This window comes from Lygodium microphyllum, chromosome 9, assembly GCF_053477565.2.
Source record: "Lygodium microphyllum isolate KBCC chromosome 9, Lygodium_microphyllum_v1.1.10, whole genome shotgun sequence".
Taxonomy (NCBI): Eukaryota; Viridiplantae; Streptophyta; class Polypodiopsida; order Schizaeales; family Lygodiaceae; genus Lygodium; species Lygodium microphyllum.
Genome location: NC_141143.1, coordinates 52,875,091 through 52,902,060, shown reverse-complemented (window position 1 = coordinate 52,902,060; position 26,970 = coordinate 52,875,091). Strand labels below are relative to the sequence as shown.

Below are 26,970 nucleotides of genomic sequence, written 5' to 3'. Positions count from 1 at the left end.
ACATAGAGTGCCAATGACATGGTAAGAGTGCACATGGAAGTTTGTCTTATAAAGAAATAAAAATGGAACATAGATTGAAAAATGGTTATATAAAATACATTGGTGCCTATATCCATAGCCCATCTAGTTGTCCTTCATATTCTACAGCACACACAATTTACTTGCAATATTTTGCAAGTAGCAACCAATCATGTGACAATAGCTATATGTTTCAAGGATAGAATCCATCATGATCCTAAAAGGTCAAAGTTTGAACCTGTTAGTGCAAAAAAAGTGAATTTAAGCAAGTTAAAACTCATTCTATTAGATAGTGTGGAAGGAAAATGAAACTAATATAGGTAATGCATGTTCTAAGGGAAATATTTTTGGTGAGATTTCTTAGATAGCTTTCACTCCATTGCCCAAATAAGTAATATCATAGCTTATTTTACATCATGCCATAATTAAAATGTGTAGGTGTCCCAAAAGATGTCACCCAAAAAAAACAATGCATGATCATAAGAAGGGTGCCTAAAGTGTCTCTTTTGGAAGATGAGAGGAACTACATTGTCCAAATAAATAACATCATGATTTATTGGACATAATCCCATCACTATAATATGTACGTGTCCCAAAAGATTACCCACAAAAAAATGCATGATCATAAGAAGGGGACCTAAAGTGATTCTAATTAAAGGTGGTTTACAAAACAAACATTACCAAGGTGGAGAGAGAACAAGATAAATCCATATACTTGGGATTTTGTTGCTCATTTAAAGGTCCTACATGAGCAAAAAGATAAGTGTTGTGTTAATGCTTTTGGGGGTGCATTTTGTGTTAAGTCTGGATTCTTTGGCCACCAATTCCCTATTTCTAGTCTCCCCACAACTCTTAATGATTCTTTCTTTCACAAGCACATAAGTCATTGTGGGGCAACTCACATTAGGTTTCCTTGTTTATCTTTGGTATTGATTTTTAATGGTGACTTTCCATATAAGTAAGTTGATCTTGGGAGATAGGGTACTCAACCACACAATTCTCATATTGTACTTCCAAGTCCCCGATTGAGTCCTTGATACCTCCATTCTGTTACTACCTTCTTTCACTTCTTGAAATCCTTTCTACTTTTGGCAACTTGCTCTTGTTTACTGTTACATATGACTAACTAATAACTAACTATTAGCCAGCATTTGAGTAGCTAAATACGTATAAACACTTATAGTAGACATGATAGTTTGATTAGTAGAAGGGGACAATTTGTTGTCTTCAACATGGACTCAATGAAATTGAACTATCAGTGAGCTTTTGATAAGGATGAGCTGTATGTTAGTTTATTGCTATGACTCAATTGAATTTGGTTCCTTTTTTGTATTACAAAAGATATTTTGATTGAGTGAATTGTCTACTTTAGTTCTTAATAAGAATTAGTGGAATATTAGACTAACGTAGATTTGTATAATTTATTATTATTACTATGAATTAGAATTTATATTGAATATGTAAAAACATAAAATTTGGTGACATGGCTAAGCCAGAATGTTTCAACTCTTAGCTGGGTCTTTGAAGGTAACCTTGAAGACTCGGTCAGTTTTCCTAAGTAACCTTATAAGTAGAGCCAAAGCACTGCTATATATTTTTAAATTCTATATCAATGGTAAGTTACCAGCTTAAATTCGTGTATCCTCATTGTGAAATCCATTTTCTAGCACTATGCAGGTATCCAAACACATAAAATATTTTACTATATGGTTTGAATCCTTATAGGAAACAATACCAAGCCGGACCATGTAGATTGGTTAGCAACATTGTGAGGTATAATGTTGACCTGTGTCAATGTGAAAGATAGCAAACACCACTGTCAAAATTAGATGCCACCAACAAGTAGCCCAACAAGTAGTCCAAGAGATAGACCTTGCTGTCAAAGAGATCAGGGACTTTTGATTCTAGCTTGTTAGGGGTAGATAGAAGTGGATTTCTGGATTGATATATTGCAATATCACCTTCAATCTTCCATATAAAGGCGAGGTAGTTGTAGATGAATATCTAAACTTCTTGTAGAGTATGTCCATAACTCATTCAATTCTCACTAAACAATATCAACCCCCAATGGATAGCCTAAGTATCTAAAGGTTATTCTAGAATAAGGTCGGGCTTCTCCTCTACCTCTTTCTACCTAGGTCTATTGCTTTGTTCCCATACCACCATATATTGATGCTATTTGTATGTTTGCATCCGCCCGTAGGTATTCGAGACCAATTTGGTGGTTCGAAGCTATTCGCGATTGGGTTGTGTGAATGTGTTGGCCCTACCATGGTTGTTTAGCTCATTTCATTTTACATAAAACTTTAGCTAGAATCAGAAGCACCGAAAGAGAAGCACCAAAAGAAGCCCAATGTGCTCACCACAGGTATTGTCATCCGCGACCATCTGCAGCTCATGAAGTACAACATTGTCTACAGGATGATGTTAAACACAAGGTTCAAATTAAGGGTTTGATGACCCCCTCTATGTGCAGCTCATGAGCCTTAATAGGAACAATGGCCTTCTCATGCAGAGCTTCAAGTACAACGTCTATGGTGACTTTGTGCCTTCCTTCAAGCCCTTCCGTCGCGGGTACCTCAAGCAGGTCTCGGATGCTAACCAACGGAGGCTCGCATTTCTTTGGGATGCATTTCTTAACGAATGCAAGAAGTAAGAGTTACTCGTCATTTGTTGCTTTGTCTGTAGATTCCGACCATCTATTGTACTGTATCGAAGGAAACATTACATAACCTAAATGCTATGTATTGAGGATTTTGAGACCCACAGTGCAATGCTTTAATCTACAAACAGGTTCCGATGTTGTATGGGTGCAATTCCTACCATTCTACAAGACCTGTAATTTTTTATGTATTTTTTAAATTGGCTTTGCAGGCAAAAGGGGGAGAAGGTTGGAGTGGACTTCTTTCTGGACGCCTTCCTCAAAGGAGAGATCAGTGAAAACAGTGTGCTGTATCTTATTCAAAACATGAATGTTGTAGGTAGGCTATTCGTCTATATCTTGCTGTAGAAAATTCAATCTTTTCACTTGGAGCATTGAACAATCTTGAATACTTCTGGGGGCCTTTACAAACCTGATCTGTATATAGATAGGGAGTTCTCCTCACTCATGGTGGAAGAAAAATGTCTAATAATGGATGACACTCTACTCAGTATTGTACACCTAAAGGCACTACAAGGAATCACTTTAGGGAAAATTGATTCTATAAAGTGCTTAGATTCTTCACCTTGTCAAACATTCATGAATTATGTTCTTATATGATTGTTTGGACTTATTTTCATGTGCAACAATTAAGACCACATTGTGATCATCGAAATGGGGCATTGCAGAGCTAGTGAACAATCCATACATCCAAAAGAAGATAAGGGATGAATTGAATACATTGTTAGGAAAGGGTGTACCAATAACTGAGCCTGATGTCCCAAATCTAGCCTACTTGCAGGCAAGCTTCCCAGATTTGTGCATAATTTTTGGACCCTTGAAAATATTATGCATGTATATGTGGATGAAATGCAAGATGTATGCAAAAGATTATTTGGAACTCTAGCACTTCATGTGTGCAAAATTCTCTTCAAGTCAATGAAGATGAAGAAACATCTGTACCCAGCATTGGTGTTGTTTGTATCAGGCCACAGTGAAGGAAATCCTCCAAACACACATGCTTATTCCCTTGTTGGTACCCCATATGAACCTACAAGCAGCCAAGCTATGAGGCTATGACATTACAGCAAACACCATAGTTTTAGTAAATGCATGGGGCATAGCAAATGATCCCAGGTATTGGGACAAGCCAGAGAAGTTCATGCCGGAGCGGTTTTTGGAGTGGAAGATAGAGCTGAATGGGGCTAACTTCAGGTTTATCCCATTTGGCTCAAGCAGGAGGAGTTGTCTAAGGAGTATTATAGCTTTGCCAATACTAGCACTGGTGTTGGGCAAGATGGTGCAGGCCTTTGAGCTTCTGCCTCCACCTAGCATGGATAAAGTGGACCTGAGGTCTATTGGAGGAGGGCAGTTGAGTGTCAGTATTGCAGTGAGGTCCACTGTGGTGGTTAAGCTAATGGAAGAGAGAGAGAGAGAGAGAGAGAGAGAGAGAGAGAGAGAGAGAGAGAGAAGAGAGAGAGAGAGAGAGTGTGTGTGTGTGTGAGTTGATGAACATTTGGGGTGTTGTGCTTCTACTGCCTAGAAGCCCCTACAGCCTGTACTTCCTCCATAAATTGGGCAATGGTAGTCTAATTGTAGATGCACCAACAAGTAGTCCACAGGTACCCATGATGCACCTCAATTAGAGCCACCTCAAATTGGGCCAACTCAATTCATTAGCGGAGGGTTAGTGCATTGCTAGAGTCTTTGTGGCACTATATGCTAGCCACATCTTGGGCTAGTGATACCTCAGTTCAAAATGTGTGTTAATATCTCAAGGACTAATATGGTGTGAAGTTTTCTCATCTAACGTTCACTATGTGTACTGATATTTGTTGCATATGCAGGTTTCTGTTTCAATAAGCCAAGCATCATCATCAAAGGATGTTTCAAAGAAGAGTAAAGGCTCCATGGAGGAACCAAAAAAAAAAGAGAGAAAGGTGTATAGTTTACTAGGGTAGAAGCATGATGCTCCATATGAGGTGTATTCTCTCTCTCTCTTTTGCTTGGGTCTTAATTTTTCAAAGCTATTTTGATTACTTATATACATCATAACTTTATTGGCTCTTCTTTCACACGGATCCTCTCACGATTTTTTATGAGAGTTTGTACAAGGAAAACCCTAAAAGGGAAATTGGTACACATGCATGTGTGCAAGCACATACAAGCATGAGAGTTAGAAGGATGCACAAATTTCGGTCATTGACAAGCACAAGAAGAGTGTCCTCCACTATGCAGCCCGATATGGTCAGAGCTCCTACTACAATATCAACCAGTTGCTTGACTGTTGGGCCAACTGTTGCGGCGATCTTTTAGATGAGGAAGAAGACTACAAGACTTTCCTTGCGGAAGCTGTGAAGGCGTGAAATGCAAAAGCTATGAAAGCTGTGAGAAATAGCATAACAAATACAAGTCTGAACAAACCTGTATATCAAGGAGGAGCCCAAACAAGTGGTGCCCAACACTCACATTGAGTAGAAAATTGAGGACATAGGGCACAAGAAGAAGTGATGCTGAGGAGTCAGGATAGTTGGAAACTGGCTACTAACATGAAGGGCTACATCAAGCAACATCAAGCAACATCAATCACCATGGCATGGATTTCATCAGAGGCACCATCAGTAATGTTTAAGCACATGTACTAATTACTAGTCAATGTTGGTTTCCAGCTTGCAAGATGTCTGTGGGATGCTACCTTATGAAATGCCAAAGGATCATGACATAAAGGAAGTAACCACAAATGCTCAGGTGAGAGTTTTAAGAATTTTTCTTGTCCTTTTCTTCAACATGGTTTTTTAAGAATAGTAGATCAAATTTGAAGAGATGCAAAATTTGAAGCCAATTTTCAGTTGGATGAGCCATTCAGTGCATGACAAGTCCATAATCCAATCTCTTTGTGGGCTGCGAGCAGCTTTAGGGAGACGCTTGACATCAACAGAGCTTGGGCAGTTGTTCCTTCATGCCGGGTTTGCCTACCTCCTTGCCTTGTATTCATGATGTGTAATGTCATATTTCAGCTCGAGCTATGTTGTTGAGCCCTTGGTAATTCTTTAATGGTTTTGAATAATATAATTAGTCACACTTTATTTTGCTAGAAAAGGCTGAAGTGGTGAGTCAAGAGGCATTAAGTGGTGGGTAGGAAAGTCGAAGACAGAGATCGAGGAAGGAATAGCAGGGCAGGGAGCTGATGTATCATGTATAGAAAGTTATACACTAGAAAGGAGAGGGGTGGGTTAGGTTGAGGATAAATAAGGATGGGCATGACAAGCTAGGAGGGGCTGCCTTATGATTTTGTAAAGCACTATTGATAGGTTTCTCTGTGATTCTATAGTATTAGGTGGTGTTAAGATGTAACCAACTAAAATCTTTGTATGTATGAGTGTATAAACAATGAATTTGGTTTCTTTATAATGCTATTAGTATACTAACTCCAAAATTTGCAGCCATCATTTGAAGGATCACAAGCTGCAACTTTACATGGTGCTAATTTTAACTCTTCAAATAAGTTATGGTTGAGGGAGCAGCAACACATCATTTGAAATTATTGATCCCTACGTTGCTCAGGTACCAATTTTCACCAATAAAAATCTTAATTTTGATGCATAATCACTATCAGAATTGTGTCTAGGATAGCAATTAACAAACAGTGCATGCCTTTCTCCTTTGAAGCACCCCATATCATAGCTAGGACGTTTCAAAAAGCATGTGGATAGACATGTTTTGGAGTACAGTCATTAGTGCAAACATCACTAGCAGCAATGTGTAAGCTGAGGCTTGCAGGCTCACAGTGACATCACATGTGGAAGAAGTAGGAGATGTATTCAATAGAGATCATGCTAAATTCCATGATGCATAGAATCAATAGAAGCAAACTCAAAAATGACACCTTTTGTATCCACTTCTTGGAGCTTAATGAATTCATAAGAATCATTGGGCATATTGGATTTGAAGGAGTGGTTTCTTGAGTTCTCTTGAGACCATCTATGGATTAGTACTTTAGTTCACCTTGGATATTCAATAGCTAAGACCAATCTAACTTCCTGTGGAATATGGCTTGCTTGTAGGACATTTTTCATCGACATCATCATTTCTAATAGGAGTATCAATGTTTAGCTAGCATTTGAGAAAATCAAGGATTGTTTATTGTGAATCTTTGTCTAATCTTTTAGATGAAACCTATGCACACTTGAAATCTCACTACTAAGAGGCTTGTTCTATCTAGCAGCTTTTGTCTATGGAGTTAGAGTGGTCATGGTAGCAACACTTCCAGACATGGGCAATGCCAACAAGGTGCTTGGAGGAGGGGAAGCATATCAAACCTTGGACTGCCACCACGAGTTATGCATCCTTATGAAGGAAATCCATAGAAGGTACAACTCTTGCTACTTTAGTGCTCTTACATTAGATGCACCTCTTGCTACTTTGGTTGTAGCAAATCCCAATAAAAAGTTAGATTGGTTGAAGTTTGAGCTTGATGGATCTATATGTTTCATCCACCTATCTAAATAGCTTGCTAAAACATTGAAAATGAAGAATGTAAGTTGAGGGTTTTGATATCCTATTTGGATGTACTAGTAAGCTAAATCAATTTGACTTGGTATGATACTTCAATCTATTGGATTCCTATCTTGTGGGCAAACTCAACACTAGCATATGTGTTTGGTAAATCCTGTAGTTTGAGAGTCTAGATAGCATTGCATGTTCCCACAAGAGTATGCATTGATTTGGATAGGCATTACATTTATCCCCATTAGTAAGTATGATACAGTATGGTTCCATGAGCAAACAATTTAAATATCATTTCATTATTTGTATTGTTATGGATAGGACTACACAGTTTGAAGCATACAACTAGTAGAGTAGATCTATGTTGTGGAGCTATGGGAGATTGCAGTGCTTTTAGGATCAAAGGAAAGGCAGTATGCTAAAAATGGTAGGTCTTCTCTTGTTGCTCTGAGCTTTTTTTGCAATGCTCAGGTTTGAGTCTTTTGATATCCTTGCTGATTGTAAGCATGAAATGTATCTAGGGACAACATTGTTGGTAAAGCAACAAGGATTTGCATTTTTGAAAAAAGGAAGGGAGGCTTAGGAAGAGCCAAGAAGACTTAATTTTTTAAATGGTGGAGCAAATCCGAAGAGGATGACAACTCTAGACCTATCTTAGGTGTTGTCGAACATGGTGAAGCAGAGAGAATGTAGTGTTCAAGACAATTTTTTTAGTGGATTCAATCATAATTCTATTGTTAACAATACAACATTGTGAACAAATTGTGATTAATTTGCTTAACATGATATATTAGTGTGATAATGGCTGGTATTAATGGTTCCAACTAGTTTTCTTGTATAGGAAAATTTTACTATATCTATGGTTTCAACTAGTTTTCTTATCTAGGAATATTTTACTAGATCATCAACTAGGAATTTTAAAATTTTTCTATATAGAAATATTTTACTAGATCACTAACTTGTAAAGTGTTCCACTTTTACTAGTTGAGACTTTTTCTAGATATTTTGATAAGTATCTAGAAAATCTCTCTTTTTTTACTATATGGAAAAGTGTTTAAAGTTCCTTGTGTATATTGCGCACGTCGTCTTGCATGAAGTAAGTATCTTGAGAGCAGGGGAGGCAGGGGATGGGGCCGACGATCGACGACAACAAGAAGCGTGTCGACGACGTATTCTCTAATCGTGATAATCGTGTCTCTCTACAATACACAACGATCGAATAGTCATAGTCTGCATCTCGTTGTTGTCGTGTAGTGTCTTTTTGCATCTATTGGCGGAAATGCGGCTGTCGGATATCATTCCGTTCACCTTTAGTTGAAACAGGTGGCCGTATATCATGCCCTTAACACTAGTCCTTAACGCTAGTCTTGTAGGGAGAAATCCATTTTTGGGGGCATTTGTAGGTACTCTGCAAAATCTTCTTGGTACACTAATTTAAACATCCATAAGTAGTTGAAAAAAAATAGTGGGTATGTAAATCACTTTCACTTATTGAGACGAATTTTCTTATTTCTTCTAGATTTTCGATGTTCTCAGGAAACATGATTCAAAAAAAGTTTTTGTAGAACCATTTTCACATAAAATTTTCCTCTTGTTGAAAAATCTTACAATGAATATTTTGGTACAAATACATTTGTCAATATGATATATGAAGGTTCTCAAAAGTAATGAGTTTTTTCTTGCTAGAGCCATTTCTTTTGACTATTTTTCCCACTCTTGATTGCAATTAGTAATATAGTAATATAGTATTTCTTCGTCTTCAACCGCTCTTCAATCATTCATAGATCACATACCTTTAACGCTTTAAACACGTGGACACATGTACGTGATTCCTGCAATGTCACGTGTCTTCTTAGCGTCAAACACTACTTTTCAACTTGTGGAATGTGCTAGAATTCATTCTTATTTTATGCAGTCCAAAGAGATCATAGGTAGCTTCGTCAAATCTTTATCACAATCATCTACTTTTTCATCGCTATCGTTGCAGTCTTCTAACTCTTTCATCCCCCATCAGAACCTCATCAACAATGTGTAATAATATCATCCTTCCTCATCTGAGCTTTCCAAGGTTAAGGACCCATCTCTTAAACACTATTTACTTAAGCTTCCACAGTGCTTTCTCATGATCGTGGTGCTCCAAAGGTCACGGCCTTCCTAACAGCTTTACATACAGAACAATACATATGGCTCATAAATTCCCGTTGTTAGCCAACAAGTCAACTCAGCTTTCTCTCGTACAGCTTCCACACAGTCACAAGTGAGGATTGATGCATGGAAAGAAAATAAAAACAAAACGATGAGTCTTCTCCTACTCTACTAAGCACGATGACATCCTGTAGGAACACCAACTCCCTCAATATCATGGATGCCTTCTCCCGTTTGTGTAATATATTAAATATATAAAAGGGAAAAAAATTTCGCCTTCACGGCGGCGTGTCGAGCTGGAGTGTGTGAGGGGGAATGGAGGAGCCAGCAAGCTCCTCTCGCTGGAGCTTGCTTGGCTCCCTCGCCATGCACGCTGACAAGCAAGGGGGGGAGGATTCCCTCCCCTCCCCTATTTAAAGAGGGAGAGACGCACGGTTAACGAAGAAGGAGGAGGAGAAGAACATACTCGCCGCCCTGCTCGATTTCTGCCGCCTGATGCTGCCGCCACCAGCCGGCACTGCCGCTGAAGAGGAGGCATCGTGTCGCTGCTGAAGGCCGTAGAAGATCTATCAAGCCACCGCCATCACTGCCGCCCTCGTAGCGATGCTGTCCGCCCCCCGCCATCAGTGAAGCTTCTCTAGGAAGCTTCCTAAGGGGGGGCTAATTAAGCCCCCTTTCACCCCCCCTTATATCCCTTTTAACCTTTTCACCCCCCTCATACTTCTTTACACAACCCCCCTAAGCTTTTTTTTAATCCCTCGTGTCCCCATTATTTCTTTCTTTTTCCCCCCTCAGGCCCAATTCAAACCACCATCATGGACCTCGGATGTTATTCCGTGAGTAGTAAGAAGGAGGGAAAGAGAGGAGTGAAGGAGGAAGAGTAGAGTGAAATAGGGTGGGACAAGATAAAGAAGAAAGGAAAGAGAGGAGTGAAGGAGGAAGAGTAGAGTGAAATAGGGTGGGAGAAGATAAAGAAGAGAAAGAGAGGAGTGAAGGAGGAAGAGTAGTGTGAAAGAAGGAATAGGGTGGGAGAAGATAAAGAAGGTAAGAGAGAAGGAATAGAAGGAGGTAGAAGAGTGAAAAGGAGGGAAGAAGAGGGGTGAAGGAGAAAGAGTAGGGAAGAAGAAGGAAAAAGGTAGAGGAAGTGCAAGAAAAGATAATAATTCCCTTTCTATACCTTTTGGCCCAAGCCCAAAGTTCTCCAAAGGTTCATGTGGTTGCAAAGCCACACTCACCCATAACCTTTTTGCCAAGTATATACCCTATAGGTCCTTCTTCGGTTTTATAAATCTTTCCTCTCTCCGAAGAAGCTAGGAACCTAAAGGTCCTATTATTCCTTCTTGTGATCAACCATTTAAACGGCTCCTTGCCTCGAAAGAAAGATAGTGGAAATCCTTAAGAAAGAGTAAAAGCTGCCTTCACATTCGAACTGCGATGCCGCCTAAGAAAGTCCAAGGAGTAGCTGTGGGAGGGTCATCTCCCAGTATCCATGTGGATATCTAACCCCAAAACCAGGTTTTTCCTTCTTGGCTTTAAATCGGTTTTAAGTCAATCATGCAAAAAGAAATTGTTAGGGATAGGATATATTTTTCCGAGTTATTTACAATGAAGGAGTTTAGTTTAATTGAACAAATGATAATGTATAGAACATAGTTTCCTTCGAATAGCATCATGCATTATAACAAATTACGAGCAAGATTATCTACTTACTATAGTAGTATATTTCAGTTAAATCCTGAAGGTATAAAAATTGTATCTTGCACCATTAGTCCTATTCCTTTTTGCAACGAATCATTGTAGATGATTAAATTCATGAAAGGTTTCTTTTGTTGCTCAAATTACTAGGAAGTTATCATTGCTAATTGCATATCTTAGCAAGGAAATGATTGTTATTTGGCATGAGTTTTTTCTGCAAGGAAAAAGGAAGATTAAATTGAATTGTACCGACTGAAAAATCAAATGTCACAAGGATAACAAAACCGGGACGAGGTGATCAATATTACCTTCCAAAAGATAACCAAACCAATCTAAACTTAGAAATACCATGCTGCAAAAATATGCCTTGGAAATGATTTAAAGACCAAAGAAATGTTTATATCTTAAGCACTTAACTACTTTCCTTATTGTAGGGTCAATAAATTCGTAAAGATAAAGAACTAGGGTATGTCCCTGAGGTTCTTAAAAAGAAACCCTAGGTCCGACATACGTCAGCTTAAAGAAACTAAAACGGATTATTTCAACGCAGGACTTGCGCAGCAAGTACGAAGTCATGTAGTCTTGTGATTGATTCACAAGACGAAAGGGTAAACAACCTCAACAAGGATGGCAGATCCTTACGCAAGTTATCTTGCAAATGGATGTATTCTTGGATATCCTTCTAAATAAGGAAAGTTATAAATCGGAAACTAAAAGTGTCCAATGCTTTAAGGTTGACCAAGTTGGGTTAATAAGGTATGCCCTAACCCGAAATATAAAGGAGCTTGCCAAGTTGCAAGATCCCTTGGAACGAGTGTGGATACATTCAAAAGGAAAGAATCATTCCTTAGCAGTTTGCCAAACAACATGGTCGATTAATGGAAATGTTTGTGCTTGCTAGAGATTTTAGAGCACTGTTTGATTTTATGAATTACAAATTAAATAATTACCTAAAATTCAGGTTGAAGGCCTGAAGGGAGAGGCCGTTTCAATTACCCCGGACTGTCTGCCTAACCCTAACCAAGGGGGTTGTTAACCGCACCGAGAACGTGGACCGAACCCGCCGCGAGAGGTCTCTCCGTTGAGCTCTACTTGGAGCAGGAGGATGCTTGGGTGCCAGGGGGGCTCTGGCCGTAAATCCCCCGCCTTCCGGCTCCTGCACCAGAGGCTAACGTGACTCGGGATTGGATCTCGAGGCCCGCATATTAGTTTACGGACGGAAACTTGGAATAGTGATCCCTGCAGATTACTGGATAGCCTTCAGGCGGATTATGGACAAGCCTACGGGCGGAACTCATTGTATTTCAAAGATAAAATGATGAAATGTTAATACAGAACTTGCTTGATATTGTTTTTCTATGTCACGTAATAAGATTACATGAAGGAACCAGTGCTTAACGAATTAATTAAAGAAGCTGGTTGTTATATGTCAAATTAATGTGCTGGATAATTACATAACTAAAAACAAACCGAGGAAAGTGAGGAGGATGGGCCATGGGTACGTGACTCGAGATTGGATCTCGAGGCCCGCATATTAGTTTACGGACGGAAACTTGGAATAGTGATCCCTGCGGATTACTGGATAGCCTTTAGGCGGATTATGGACAAGCCTACGGGCGGAACTCATTGTATTTCAAAGATAAAATGATGAAATGTTAATATAGAACTTGCTTGATATTGTTTTTCTATGTCACGTAATAAGATTACATGAAGGAACCAGTGCTTAACGGATTAATTAAAGAAGTTGGTTGTTATATGTCAAATTAATGTGCTAGATAATTACATAACTAAAAACAAACCGAGGAAAGTGAGGAGGATGGGCCATGGGTCCGTCCTACGGTTGGGTGGTCCCAATTAGCCGGGAACTTTTCTCAAAAATCTCGAAGAACAGCAGGATGATCATCAAAACGAATAACGAAAGCAATGACCTAGAGTTATGTCTTACCCAATTTACGTTGTTTTAGGGGAACGGAATGAGACTATGCCTTATGGCAGAGAGGTTGAGCTTTGCATCCTCTTGTTTTCCATTCCCCTTGAACCAAGTGCAGCGTGAATCCGCTTCGGACCTGGCGTTTCTGCATAAAGTAGTTCGCTTGGGTCCGACGCTAGTTGCTGTTAGTTAATGACCAGTCAGGAAAACCCTAATTTCGGTTGATCCTAAGTGGGAACGGCCAGGATACTTCCGCTACGTGGCAGACGCAGAAAGACCTAGATCGCAAATCCCATAACATTTTATGGGAGAGCCGGGCGGAGCTTTCTAGACATCCTTTCCGATGGACTGCTAAGACATGTCCTGGATGATACTAAGAGGACACGTTACAGTTTGTCAATGCTACAAACAATTTTCGTAGGCTCTATTAGATGATTAGAGTTGATCTTGGATATGTTGTACCTTAGGATGCTTTCGCTTAAAGCTATGCCAGAATAGCTACAATGTGGTGGAATCTCCTACGATCACCTTGATATCCTTATTCTCCAAGCACATCCTCCCCCAATACTGTTCCTCCTCCTTACTTTCATCACCATGGTGGCCTGAAATCTTATTTGGCCCCGAACAGTTAAACACACTGCGCTTTCCAAAAAAAACCTATTTTCTCATATCTTTAATGACAGTAGAAAAGCTTACATGGGAGTCTCTGGAATCGCACCATCATCCATAGCTCTGCATGATAGGCTCCTTCACCTCTTGCGTATGCTTTTTCTCCCCTTCTTTCCCTGTAAGAGTAGCATGAATAAGTCTTTGGGATACAATGTGCTCATCTTCCTCCGTCATCAAAACATGTCTCATTGTAGCCTTCAAGATTTGAATCTAGAACATTAAACTCGATTGAGACACCAGTCTTCAAAGTGGATTATTCATGAGTATATGATGTCCACATTCAAAGTCTTGTATCATGATCCGCTATAACTTGTACACAAGATGAGCATTCTTCATAATCAATCAGCTGCAAAAATCACCCTTGTACTAGCTCTATTCATAGTTATAAGAGCCCTCATGATTTCTTGATAATTGCATGCTAATGCTTAGTTTTGAAAGCTTCTTCAAGTCATAAACTTGTAGATGAAACCTATCATGGTCTAAAGCTTCAACAAGAGATATTGTTATCACTTTCTCATCAATACTAATAGACCAATTGAGCATTCCATTTGCAGTTCAAACTCGGTAGCTTGTCAACACTTTATGTGCTTCTTGTAGGCTAGGACTCTTGTTATTCATGTGGTTTGCAAAGTAAAATCCATGCAATGCAATTGATCAAACGATGCTTCCACAAAAAAAATTATAAATGCACTGAAGAAAATGTGCCTAGCCTTACTACATGTGCTTGTGCATTATGCAAAAAACTAAACAAAAAGACCCACAATGGAAAATAAATTCTTAATGACACTGACTAATGTGTTCGAATTCTTGGCAAAAAACTCCTGTCTCAGGTTTGCACAGTGGTGGATGTGCAGCATCACAACATCCACTCCATGCAAACCTACACATCCACAACAACCCATCCTCATCTACATCATCTCTTGGCTCAAGTCCATCATAAATCTCATCATCCAACTTCTCAAGTGCATAGGTTGCATCATCTCTTATCTCTTCCCTCCTACAAATCAGAATCTACAAGGTTGTACCATCAAGCTCTGCCAAGGAATACATAGCATTGTCATGGACATGCTATACCAAATAAGGTACAAACCATCATCTTGAAACCTTGCGGATAGAATTATAATAATTGTCTAGACTGCTGTCATAAACCAACACCCAATCTCCCTCTTCAATCTCTCTAGGTGTCAATCTGTGTCTGCTATCAAATCAGTCTTTGCTGTGAATTCTAACCTCTTTGAGCTTTTGAACATCTCTTTCAATATCTTTAGATCTCCTCTCCAACTAATGAATACAAAGAGCCAAAATATCCCCTCTAGTCATCTCATCTTGCTACCACGGTAAAGCACTCCAAATGAGTGTACAAGTCTATGTAGGCATGACTAGCTTCTACCCATTCATCAACTCGGCTAGCAAACCTATAGTCACATTGTGGGTAGTGCAAACAGCCCATAACATGTAAGGCAACAACATAGGCCACTCTCTAACCCGTCCACCGCATGCTTTAGCCAAGGCTTTCATAATCAACAGATGGTCTCTTTCGCTCTTCTCCTCGCCTTCCAAATTATAGGCTGAAGTCAAAGCAAGTTTAATGCCAAGACAAGAGAAAAACTCCCTAGTCTCATCAGCATCCACCTCACTTCTATGTGCAATAATTTTCCCAATGCATCCATACTTGCAAATAACATCCTCCAATCGAAACTTACAAACCACTGAATTAGACTTCATCCTCAATGCTCTTCCATCCACTTGATTTGTGAGATCTTCTTGTACGAAAACAATATAATGCATATGCTATAATCTAACAGGCATAGTAATCAAATCAAGAACCCTTGTAGTGAATACATAGCAGGTAAGTAGAATGAAGCTCATCTCTATGCCTCACTAAAAAGAACAACTGACAAAGACTACATGCCTCAATAAACTGTGAAATATCTCTATACACGCCTCTCCACTAGTAGGGCTCTCTAATCTTTTCATAAGTTGCCCAAATAGCTCAATGTCCAACCCAAAGACTTTCATGAAACTCTTTCATGATTTGCACGTGTGAAGCTCTATCGCATACAACTCTCAATGGTTGTCCTCCTTGCTTTCGTGGATGCTTCCAGAATAGCCCACTTCACAAAAAGAAACCATAAGCTTTTCTCTTGATGTTCTTGAAGTCTGCATCAGTCCCTTCCAAAGCAGATACATGACAAATATGATTAACGTGCATGGTTGAAAGATCAACCCCATCATCACCATCATCAATGCAAGAAAAATCCATACCATCATACCTCACTTGTGAAAGAATATTGGCTACTGGGTTTTCTTTACCTGGTATGTGCCTGAACTCAAGATTCATGAATTTTATGTACCCAATCCACCTAAGCATGGCAATATCTAGAGTAGAACAACTCTTGATCATACCTAGAAGAGGCAAAAAATCCATCTCAACCACCATAGAAATACCAATAAAGTACTCTTTATCATTCTTGAGAGCCGTGACAACTCCCAAGAGCTCCCTCTTAATCTGTGGATACTTGTGTTGCCGCTCATTTAGGACTTTTTCCCTAAAACAAATAGCATACTTATTCCCATCTACATTGTCATGGCCAACAGCCGATTCAATGCTAATAGGACTAGTATCAACAATAAGAACAATAGGTCTCCCACACTCATAATCTACTTTCTGAAAAGTTGGAGTAGCTCTCAACAATCTCTTCAGCTCCTGCATAGCTTTAGTATATCCCATATCCCAAGAAAAATACCGCCCTTTCCTCAAGAGCTGGTAGAGATCATATGCAATATGGAAAAAATGAGGAATCCAAATAAGATAAAACATACAAGCTCCAAGAAACCTACGAACCTCCGAAGTAGAAGAGCAAGTCTTTGTAATCTTCTCTATGGCATCAACCTTCGCAGGGGAAGGCTTCCTGCCATAATATCCATACACATGTCCAAAAATCAAAACCTCTCTAGCTCCAAAAATAGACTTCAACCCTGACAAGGTCAAATTCACTTCCTCTAGCCTGCACAGAATCCTCTCAACATCTCTAATATGTGCAACCACAAAGAACTTGCATCCATGATCATCTAAAGTCTCATCCTTCTCTTTCTCCAAACAACTTTTAATAGGTAGATCATCAATGAAAGGCATGCTAAGATCTAGAATAAAATCTTGTAAGATCTTGTTGATTCCATTCATGATATGAGCAACCAAATTAGTAGCTCCTTGCGGAAGCGTACAATCCAGACAAGGCCTAAAGGTGTCTTCATCATAGTCAAATCCCTACTCTCAAGGGCAAGATGGAACTGTTTATAGCTGGATTAAAGATCACCAAGTGAATAGATAGCACATCCAAGAAAAAGCCTCTACAAACTCATCCACAATAGTAACCCTGTTCAGTGGTTGTAAGTCATATATGAATCTGAGTGTCCCATTTTTCTTAGAAATTGTGAACATCTATTAGAATATGGAGTTGAAGATGGTTCTAGAATCCCCATCCTGATCCGCTCATTCAAAAGTTCTACCAATTTGGGCAAGTGAATGGTAAAAAATAACCATAGGCGTCACAACCGTAGGATCAATGCATCCAATCTCCTGAGAAAAAATGACAAAATATTTTCCATGTCTACACAAGATCTCTTCAAAACATCTCACCTCTATTGAAAGCAAAAAATCTTCAATCCCAATCTTCATCTCTTTCAATGTCTCGATTGAAAACTTTTGTCCAATACCTACAGGATATCGTAAATGAGGTTGCATAGTGGCTCTCCTAATCATCTCATCACTGTCCAAAAGTAGCAGTCCTGCAACTGGTCTAACCTTCCTTTCAGCTATCGTATATTTTGTTTGTACTTTGGCTTCTTTGCTACAACCTACAAGTTTGAGCCCTTGTTGTAAATACCTTGGTAAGCACAAATTTTGCTATGTATAAATAACAATATTCAATGCTTTTTGTTGAAATATTTCAACAATGAACACTTCTTGTTGAGAATTCTCAACACCCAAATTTTCTTAAAGCATAAAATCAACAATTTCGCAATACATCCCCAAAGAATGGACCTGTAGAACATATGTCAACTCTTGATTGTCAGTTTTCAGCAATGCTATGAAAGGTGAGAAGGATCAAAGCTTGCACTCGAGAGCTATGGTGGGAGAGCAAGAGCAAGAAAGAGAGAGACAAGAAATGGGAACTCCAACAATCACAATGTATGATGGGCCTTCCTTTATTCAAACTATCACTAAAAGAATAAAGAATAAAGTGACTCTGATGGGCACCCGCCATCTGCAGTGTGCAATGGCGGTGACTGTCAGTGTAGTAATACATGGGCGACTAGGTGAGGAGTGAACAGAAGAAGAAAAAGATAGTACAACATATACACATATACAACAGGATGAGGAAAGACGTCATCTCATCCCACGCCCATCAACCTCCTAAGGAAGGCAAAGCACTCTGTAGAGAGGTGTTTCATGAGCAGATCTGCAGGATTGTGGTCAGACAAGATCTTGACAAGATCAATAGACTTGTCCTCAATGACCCCACGTATGAAGTGATACCTCACCTCAATGTGTTTCTTCTTCGTATAGAAGACCGAATTCTTGGCTAACTGAATAACACTCATTGAATCTGAATGCAATGTAGTGATAGCATCAATACCAAGGTCAGCAACCAAACGACCCAACCAAATGGCCTCCTTGCAAGCCTCAGTGGATACAACATACTCGACCTCTGTAGTAGAAATGGTCGTTTATTTCTGCACCATGGATATCCAAGAAACGGCACCTCCAACATAGGTGAATACATAGTCGGAAGTGGACTTCCTACTATATGCATGTCCTTCATAATCAGAGTCAGTGTACCCCACAACTCTTGTATCATGGCTGCCATAGCATATGCACGTATTTGCAGTGCCCTTCAGGTACCTCATGATACCCTTCATGGCATCCCAATTCTTCTTGCCAGGTGTAGCCATATAGCGTGCCACAACACCAACTGCAAAGGCAATATCTGGACGAGTGGCGATCCTGGCATACATAAGACTACCCAACCACTGTGGATGCATAGGGAATCTTGGCCATCTCTGCCCTCTGCTCATCTGTCTGCAGACAATCGGCCTGTGATATCTTCACAAAAGAAGGCAATGGACAACCAATAGGCTTTACATCCTGTATGCAGAAGCGCTCAAGGACTTTATGAATGTACTCCCTTTGTGACAAGTAGAGGAGTTCGTGATGCCTGTCGTGTCTAATGCACATACCAAGTATGTGAGCGGCCTATCCCAGATCTTTCATCTCAAAGCTCTTCTTGAGTTGAGCCTTAAGAGCATCTAGCTCATCATGAGCTTTCCGTGCTATCAGCATATCATCCACATAGAGTACTAAAATCGATAAAGAACCATCACGGGCTTTCTTTGTGTAAAGACATGGATCCATAGCACTCCTACTGCTGTAGCCCTATGACTGCATAAAGGCATCAAACTTATGATACCACTCCCTATGTGCCTGCTTCAAGCCGTAAAGACTTTTCTTCAATTTGCACACTAGGTGCTCCCTGCCAGGTTCTGCAAAGCCCTTAAGCTGCTCCATATAAATCTCATCATGTAAGTCCCCATGTAAGAAAGTCGTCTTGACATCCATCTGGTATAAATCCAAGTCAAGCTGAGCAACCAAAGCCAAGACTAAGCGCAGGGTGGTCATCTTAACCATAGGAGAAAATACCTCATCAAAGTCCACACCATGCTCTTGCTTAAAACCCTTTGCTACCAATCTAGCCTTGTATGCTAGCTTAGGGTGTCCAAGGGTACTTTTCAGCTTGTACACCCACTTGCATGCACCACAACACAAACGAGGCATAGATGCGCATGTTAGAAGTGCAAAGTTGGGCGCATCTATCATTGCGTCTATATGCGCGTGTAAAAGAGTGTGTAAATAGACATGAATTTTGCATCTATATATCCGCACAGATAGATGCAAATATAAACACATTTGCAAACGCGTAATTATTTAACCACCTGAAATTGGACTTAATATAATTAAAAAACCAGAGTTTATAATTATTTTTTCATTGCTCTCTAATGAATGGCAGTTCCTCCAGTTTTGACAAGTCTGATATAAGTAATTACCGGCAAGGGACACAAACCTTATTATACAATTAGTAGCAAGCATTGCATGTATCTCATAATTTATCTACTTAAAGATGATAAAAATACTTTCTTTTTATTATGGAAATTTCAATTTAGCTTTAAACTTGACTATTGATTCTTGAGTATACACATGTGTATATGATATTTTCCATAGAATTAAGAATACACATTGAATCATTAAGCGAATTAAGTATGTTACAGTGAATGATCCATCTCATCTTCAATGAGATCAGCCCTTGCTAAACTATTTACTTCCAGGTCTATGCTACCAAGAGGTAACGAAACAAATAAGTCTATCCCACTATCAGATGTGTTGCTATATTGCTCAATAACTTCATCATCATCAACCACATTATTGTTCTCTTCTGTGTTTCCTTGAACATCCTCGCAAGGTTCATCTTGTACTATATCACACATATCATCCATTATGGTGTCATCATGTACATAATCATTAATTGATGAATTGTCATCTGCTATCTCTATGTCGATAATATTACCATATATTGGTTTTGAACGATTAGATATAGTGATGGCATACCACCATCAGTTATTGTTTACCATTGGATGATACACACCACAACAAAAACGAGGCATAGACACGCATGTTAGATGCGCAAAGTCGGGCGCGTTTATCATTGTGTCTATATGCGTGTGTAAAAGAGCGTGTAAATAGACACGAATTTTGCGTGTACATATCTGTCAAATAGATGCGAATATAGACGCGTCTTCAGACGCGTAATTATTTAACCACCTGAAATTAGACTTAATATAATAAAAAAACTAGAGTTAATAATTATTTTTGCATTGCTCTCTAATAAATGGTAATTCCTCCGGTTGACAAGCCTAATATAAGTAATTAGTGGCAAGCAACAAAAACCTTATTATACATTTAGTAGCAAGCATTGCATGTATCTCGTAATTTCTCTACTTGAAGATGATAAAAAATACTTCCTTTTTATTATGAAAAATTCAATTTAGCTTTAAACTTGACTGTTGATTCTTGAGTATGCACATGTGCGCATGATATTTTTCATAGAATTAAGAATACACATTGAATCATTAATGAAATTAAGTATGTTACAGTGAATGATCCATCTCATCTTCAATGAGATCAGCCCTTGCTAAACTATCTACTTCTAGGTCTATGTTACCAAGAGGTAACGAAACAAATAAGTCTATCCTACTATCAGATGTGTTGCTATATTGCTCAATATCTTCATCAATATCATCAATCACATTATTGTCCTCTTCTGTGTTTTCTTGAACATCCTCGCAAGGTTTATCTTGTACTATATCACGCATATCATCCATTATGGTGTCATCATGTACATCATCATTAATTGTTGGATTGTCATCTGCTATCTCTATGTCAGTAATATTACCATATATTGATTTTTGAATGATTAGATATAGGGATGACATACCACCATCAATTATTGTTTACCATTGGATGATACACAACCTGTATTTGAAAAACAAAAGCAAGAAACTTAAATACTTATTATATTATGTATATGTATCACATGTATACATATAAAAAAATTAGCTTTTGCATATATACATGCTCGCATTGTTGAGGTAGTACTAATGTGTCATTCTTGTTTTGGTGAAATTTTATAGAGTCAATGATTACAAAACCACTTGGATGACGTCTGATTGTGCAATGCTCACCATTTGTTACCACTTCTTTAAACCACTTCACATCCAGTACATATATAAAGAATCGTATGAAGTCAAGCTTCAGAATATCTTGGATCAAGCCACAATAACCTTCCATGGTATCATTGGCATCCTCAAAGTGAGCAAGGACACCACAATCTTGGGTATTCCTCTTTTCATCTATACATTGAGTTCGAAGATGTTTACCCTCACACTAAATACCATTGAATAATGTGCACTAGTAGTAAAAGATTAAGATCAAACATGTCAATTTTTTATATAAAATATAACTTATAGAAACAAATTAATTGATAGTATGTTTCACCTTTGATAAGCAACCTCGTGCGTATCACTACAACAGAAATGAGGCATAGACACGCATGTTAGACGCGCAAAATTGAGCGCGTCTATCACAGCGTCTATAAGTGCATGTAAATAGACGCGTATTTTGCGTCTATATATCCGCGCAAATAGACGCTAATATAGACGCGCCAGCAGATGCACAATTATTTAACCACCTAAAATTAGCAATTCACGTAATTAAAAAACCAAAGTTAATAATTATTTAACCACCTAAAATTGATTCTTGAGCATGCACATCTGCGCATTATAAAAACCATAGAATTAAGAATACATATTGAATCATTGAATTAAAAAAATAGAGTTAATAATTACTTTTTCATTGCTCTCTAATGAATGGCAGTTCCTCCAGTTGACAAGCCTAATATAAATAATTAGCGGCAAGCGACAGAAACCTTACAATTAGTAGCAAGCATTGCAATATGTATCTCGTAATTTCTCTACGTACTTGAAGATGATAAAAGATACTTCCTTTTTATTATGAAAAATTCAATTTAGCTTTAAAATTGACTATTGATTCTTGAGTATGCACGTGTGCACATGATAAAAACCATAGAATTAGGAATACACATTGAGTTAATAAGCAAATTATCTCATCGCTCTCTCTTTTTCTCTCTCCTCTCTCTCTCTCATTTCCTTTTCTCTCTCCTCTCCCTCTCATTCCTCTCCCTCCCTCTCTCTTTTTCTCTCTCCTCTCTCTCTCATTCCTCTCCCTCCCTTGCCCTCTCTCATTCCTTTTTCTCTCTCCTCTCCCTCTCTCATTTCCTTTTCTCTCTCCTCTCCCTCTCCTTCCCTCTCTCTTTTTTCTCTCTCCTCTCTCTCTCATTCCTCTCCCTTCCTTGCCCTCTCTCATTCATTTTTCTCTCTCCTCTCTCTCATTCCTTTTTCTCTCTCCTCTCCCTCTCTCATTGGCATGGGAGGTTGGAATACACAAGGAGGGAGGTTGGAATACACAAGGCTTACAATGCAAAGTCAGAACACTACAGGGTAGAGGAGTTTGTAAAAAGACAGCTATCAATCAGATGACACTTTTTGGGTACTGGCATGGGCTAACAATATAAGCAACTTGGACCAAGACCATTTCACAAGTGAGCTATTGCCTTATTAATGTTAAGTATCACTTTATTGGCTCCTTTACCCTAAATATACTAAAGAAATCTGGACAACCGAAGTGGCATTAGGTCCAAGGATAATTATTAAAATGCAGATCATTCATTAGTTTTGAAGCCACAATAAGGTCGCATCTAACGCTGCAGCATCAACCTCAGATTTTTGCAAATCCTCACCCACCAGCAAATCAATAATGGCTCCGCCCACATCAACCACAACAAACTTTTCTCCTTCTCTGATGGATAGGAATCTAGCATTTTGGAGACAATGCAAAGATGCAGCCTCTGGCTCTAGAACTACTCTTAATAGATGAGGACTAGCATCCTCTGAGCATGTTCTACTTGACACTCCCTTGACCATACGAGCTTCTTGAGCACATTTCCTCATCTTTTGCTTGGCAGCTTCTGCCCATATTGCTGGCACGGAAAGACACCATTGAATATCCTTCATCGTCAATTGCCCACCATACCTATCCCTCAGGTAATGCAAGATAAATTGTGATACTTTCTTGAGATAGTCGACGATGAGAGACTCAATTGAAAGGCCTTGAGGAAGAGCCTTCGATTTGGATTGACCTTTTTAAGGAGCTTGTTCTGCTAGATATAACTTGAAACCACTCATGAAAGTACTTCCACAAGGAAGCGATTGCATGCATGCAACAATCGTCTTGATGGCAATCTAGTTTGTGTTTTGCAGTAGGGCACAGAGGAGGCCTCATGCTGCAAGGGCCAGTCGCGGTTGATGTCGTGCATAGATGTGGATGTCGTGAAGGAGCCATACCCTCTCTTGCTCTATTTGCCTCTTATGTTTAACATCTTATCTCTTTTTCTCTCTCCTCTCATTCTCTCTTTTTTTCTCTCTCCTCTTTCTCTCTCATTTCCTTTGGCTCTCTTCCTCTCCTTCTCTCATTTCTTCTCCCTCCCTCTCTCTCTCTCATTTCCCTATTATGTTTTCTTCTCTCCCCCTCTCCCTCTCGCTCTCCCTCTCTCATTCCGCATCTATTTCTGCATCTATGTTCACGTCTAGCTGAACAATAGATGTGCATATACACGCAAAAATAGACGCACATGTCAAAATTCAAATCATACTTAAATCATTTCTTTTCAAACTACGCCTTTCCTTTCCTGCGTTTTTTGTGGTTCTAAAGCTTGAGTTTAGCTGATATGCAGTCTCTTCATGCCTCACCTAGTCTCTTCATGCCTCACCTCCTCATGACTCACCTCTTCTTTCATTTCAAACACACAAAAAGGGAAAAAGGAAAGCCAAGGAGAGGAAGAAAGAGAGAACAAGAGAGAGAAGAACAAGAAGAAGCAGCAAGCAAGCAAGCATCAAGGGAGGGTAACTTACCAAGGAGAGGAAGAAGGAGAAGGAAGAAGGAGAAGGAAGAAGGAGAAGGAAGAAGCGCCACCACCTGCCACACCAAACACCCAAGGTGAGTCTCTCTCTCTCTCTCTCTCTCTCTCTCTCTCTCTCTCTCTATTTCTCTCTTCCTCTCTCTACTCTGTCTGTGTATTTAGGATTTGTAATTCCATTATGTATTGCATTTTGTAAATCTTTAATGGCGGTCGTCGGCCTAAAATCAGCCGACCGAGCGCGTCTGATAGCGCCTCTACATCTTAGTGTAGACGCAGATATAGACGCGAAAAATGTTTCTCTGAGGGCGCGTCTTAGAGCGTGTGTGCTTTGCAGTGTACATGCGATGATACACGCGCTGCACAGAAGGGGATACACGTGCCAGGTCTCCCAGTTCTGATAGTAAACAATATATTTTTGCAATTATGAATGTGACCAATCCCATGTTTGTGTTTATCAGTTTTCTTGTTTAAGAGAAGCATTAGCACTTAAGTGTTATGCTCAATGTCTAAAGAAAGCTCTTTGAAAATGTAGGTAATATATGATTTTTTGTATGCAAATAAATCTGTCTTTTTCCTGTGTTTTTTTTGCAGATGTCGTATCGTGGTTCATCTAGCAATGACCCGGATGTGGATCGCATGAATGATACATTGGCCTCCTTTGGGAGGGGAGTCAATGCATTTTTTGGAGGTTTTCCTAGTAGAGAAGACTTCATGGGAGAGATGACTAGACACCTTAGTAGCTCTCCCACAGCGGACGAGGTGTTCAGTGTCATGTCTGGGACGCCTCTGACGTCTTTGCCTAGCACTACTTCCCAGACTCCACATGCAGGTACTCCATATGCAAGTACTCCATATGCAGGTACTCCACGTGCTCCACGTGCATCGGCTAAAGCACAAGCATCTACAGAAGCACGTGCATCTGCAGAAGCTCGTGCATCTAGCGAGGTAGAGGGTAGTCGATAGAGAGGGAGGAGGGAAAGTCGAGGGGGAGAACGAGGCTTGTGTGAGGGTTGCCGAGGTGTGGAGCGATCACCCTCACCTGTAGATCACGTAGAGGAGGTTGTACGCCAGTACTATAGAGTTACAGATGCTGGTGGCATCTTTCATGATGATGAGGAAAGGGATGTAATGGTGTACATGAGGAGCGTCGTGCATGCGACTTATAAAGATTGTTTCATTGCCTTCAAAAATCAGAAAAGTGGCTTGTGGCAGGAGGTGTTGAGGGCAGTCCATAGGAGGTACCCAAATCCTGAGGGTCAACGATTCTCGGATGATTGGGGACGTACAAAAGTGAGGGATATGCTTCACAACAAAAGATCCCACCTCATGACACGGGCCAGGGACTCACTACGGAGGCTAGAGGAGGGGCATGGAGCCTATAGCCAACCACCTATGTGCCACCGCATAGAGTGGAAGAAAGCCAAGAAGAAAGCAACAGAGAAAGTGAAGAGTCGCGAGCATGCAGAGGCGCGACTGATCCAAATGGAAACAATGGGATCATCGCATTACGGATCGGGCGGCAGAGAGTCATGGGAGGCAGAGTTTGTAAGTATATTTTGATTTCTAGTTTTTTTAGATTTATATTTATTTCAATTCTTTATATATTTTAGTCTAATATATTGTGACTCATAATTGTTTGTATATCTCTAAATGTTTTGCAGACTACCATCGTTGGTAGGACACCTACTCCTAGAGAGGTAGGTTACCATCGAGGCCATAACCGCATAGCGACATGGCTTCACTTTTATGAGGAGGGTCTCATCATTGAGGACCAATACGACCGGGCCATGAAGATTCGACAGCCAGAGGAGGTATGTTTTTCTTACTTTCCTATTAAAAGTATAGCTAATTATAACTTTTTCTCCACCTTGTCTATGTAAGCAACCCTGGTCTTTTGTGTGTGTAGGTGAACCCAGATGTGGAGCATAGCGAGGAGGGGGATAGCGACGCTAGTAGCCATGGTGGTATTAGCAAAGATGTTTCCTCTTCAGATTCGTAGAGGAGCACCATACCTCCTCATGAGGCCTTCTTTTCTTGTATATGTATGATATCTCTTTGAGCCTACTGCTTGCGGCCACGCTTTAGGTCGCAAGCATTAAAACTTCCCTTGTAAATGCTTTTGATATATAATGAATACATGAACTTTTATTTTTAATTCTCGTGCCCGTAAGATACATTATCTTTTTCTCAAACACACAATCTGATGTATGGGAGGGGGAAAAAAAAACCAGAGAGCATGTTTTTTTTTCCAGTTCAGTTTTGCGCGTCTATCCGCACGTCTAAATTGCAAATAATTCGTGTATAAATGCACATCTATAATGCAGACTACACACGCTTATACAGGCGCTTCATAATTCAAATAAAAAAAATTAAATATCTTTTTTTTAAATGACATTTTTTTGTTTTCCGTTCATGCCTACCAGTGCGTGCCCAGCATGTCTATATGCGCGTGTATGTGTGCGTCTATTGCGTGTCTATTTGTACGTGTAAATTCGTTGATACATGCGATTATAGATGCGAAATGGTAGACGCACAAATAGACGGGCGGATAGACGCGCCCGTAAGAATTTCTCTATATTCAAAAATCGTGTCTAAATGTGCATCTATGAGGCCTTTTTGTTGTAGTGTATATTCCCACTCTTCTTCAGATATATTAATTTCCTCCTCTTTTTTCATTCTCTGCATTTCCTCATGTAACCAATCTGTATCAATATGACGTGGGAGTGTATTTAGATGATCTGGAAATGAGATATATA

General features: G+C 39.5%; 1 pseudogene; it reads left to right on the top strand.

The window, feature by feature from the left end:
• Positions 1–1,689: 1,689 nt before the first annotated feature.
• LOC148031036 (trans-cinnamate 4-monooxygenase-like) lies at positions 1,690–4,085 on the top strand (annotated as a pseudogene).
• Positions 4,086–26,970: the final 22,885 nt, after the last annotated feature.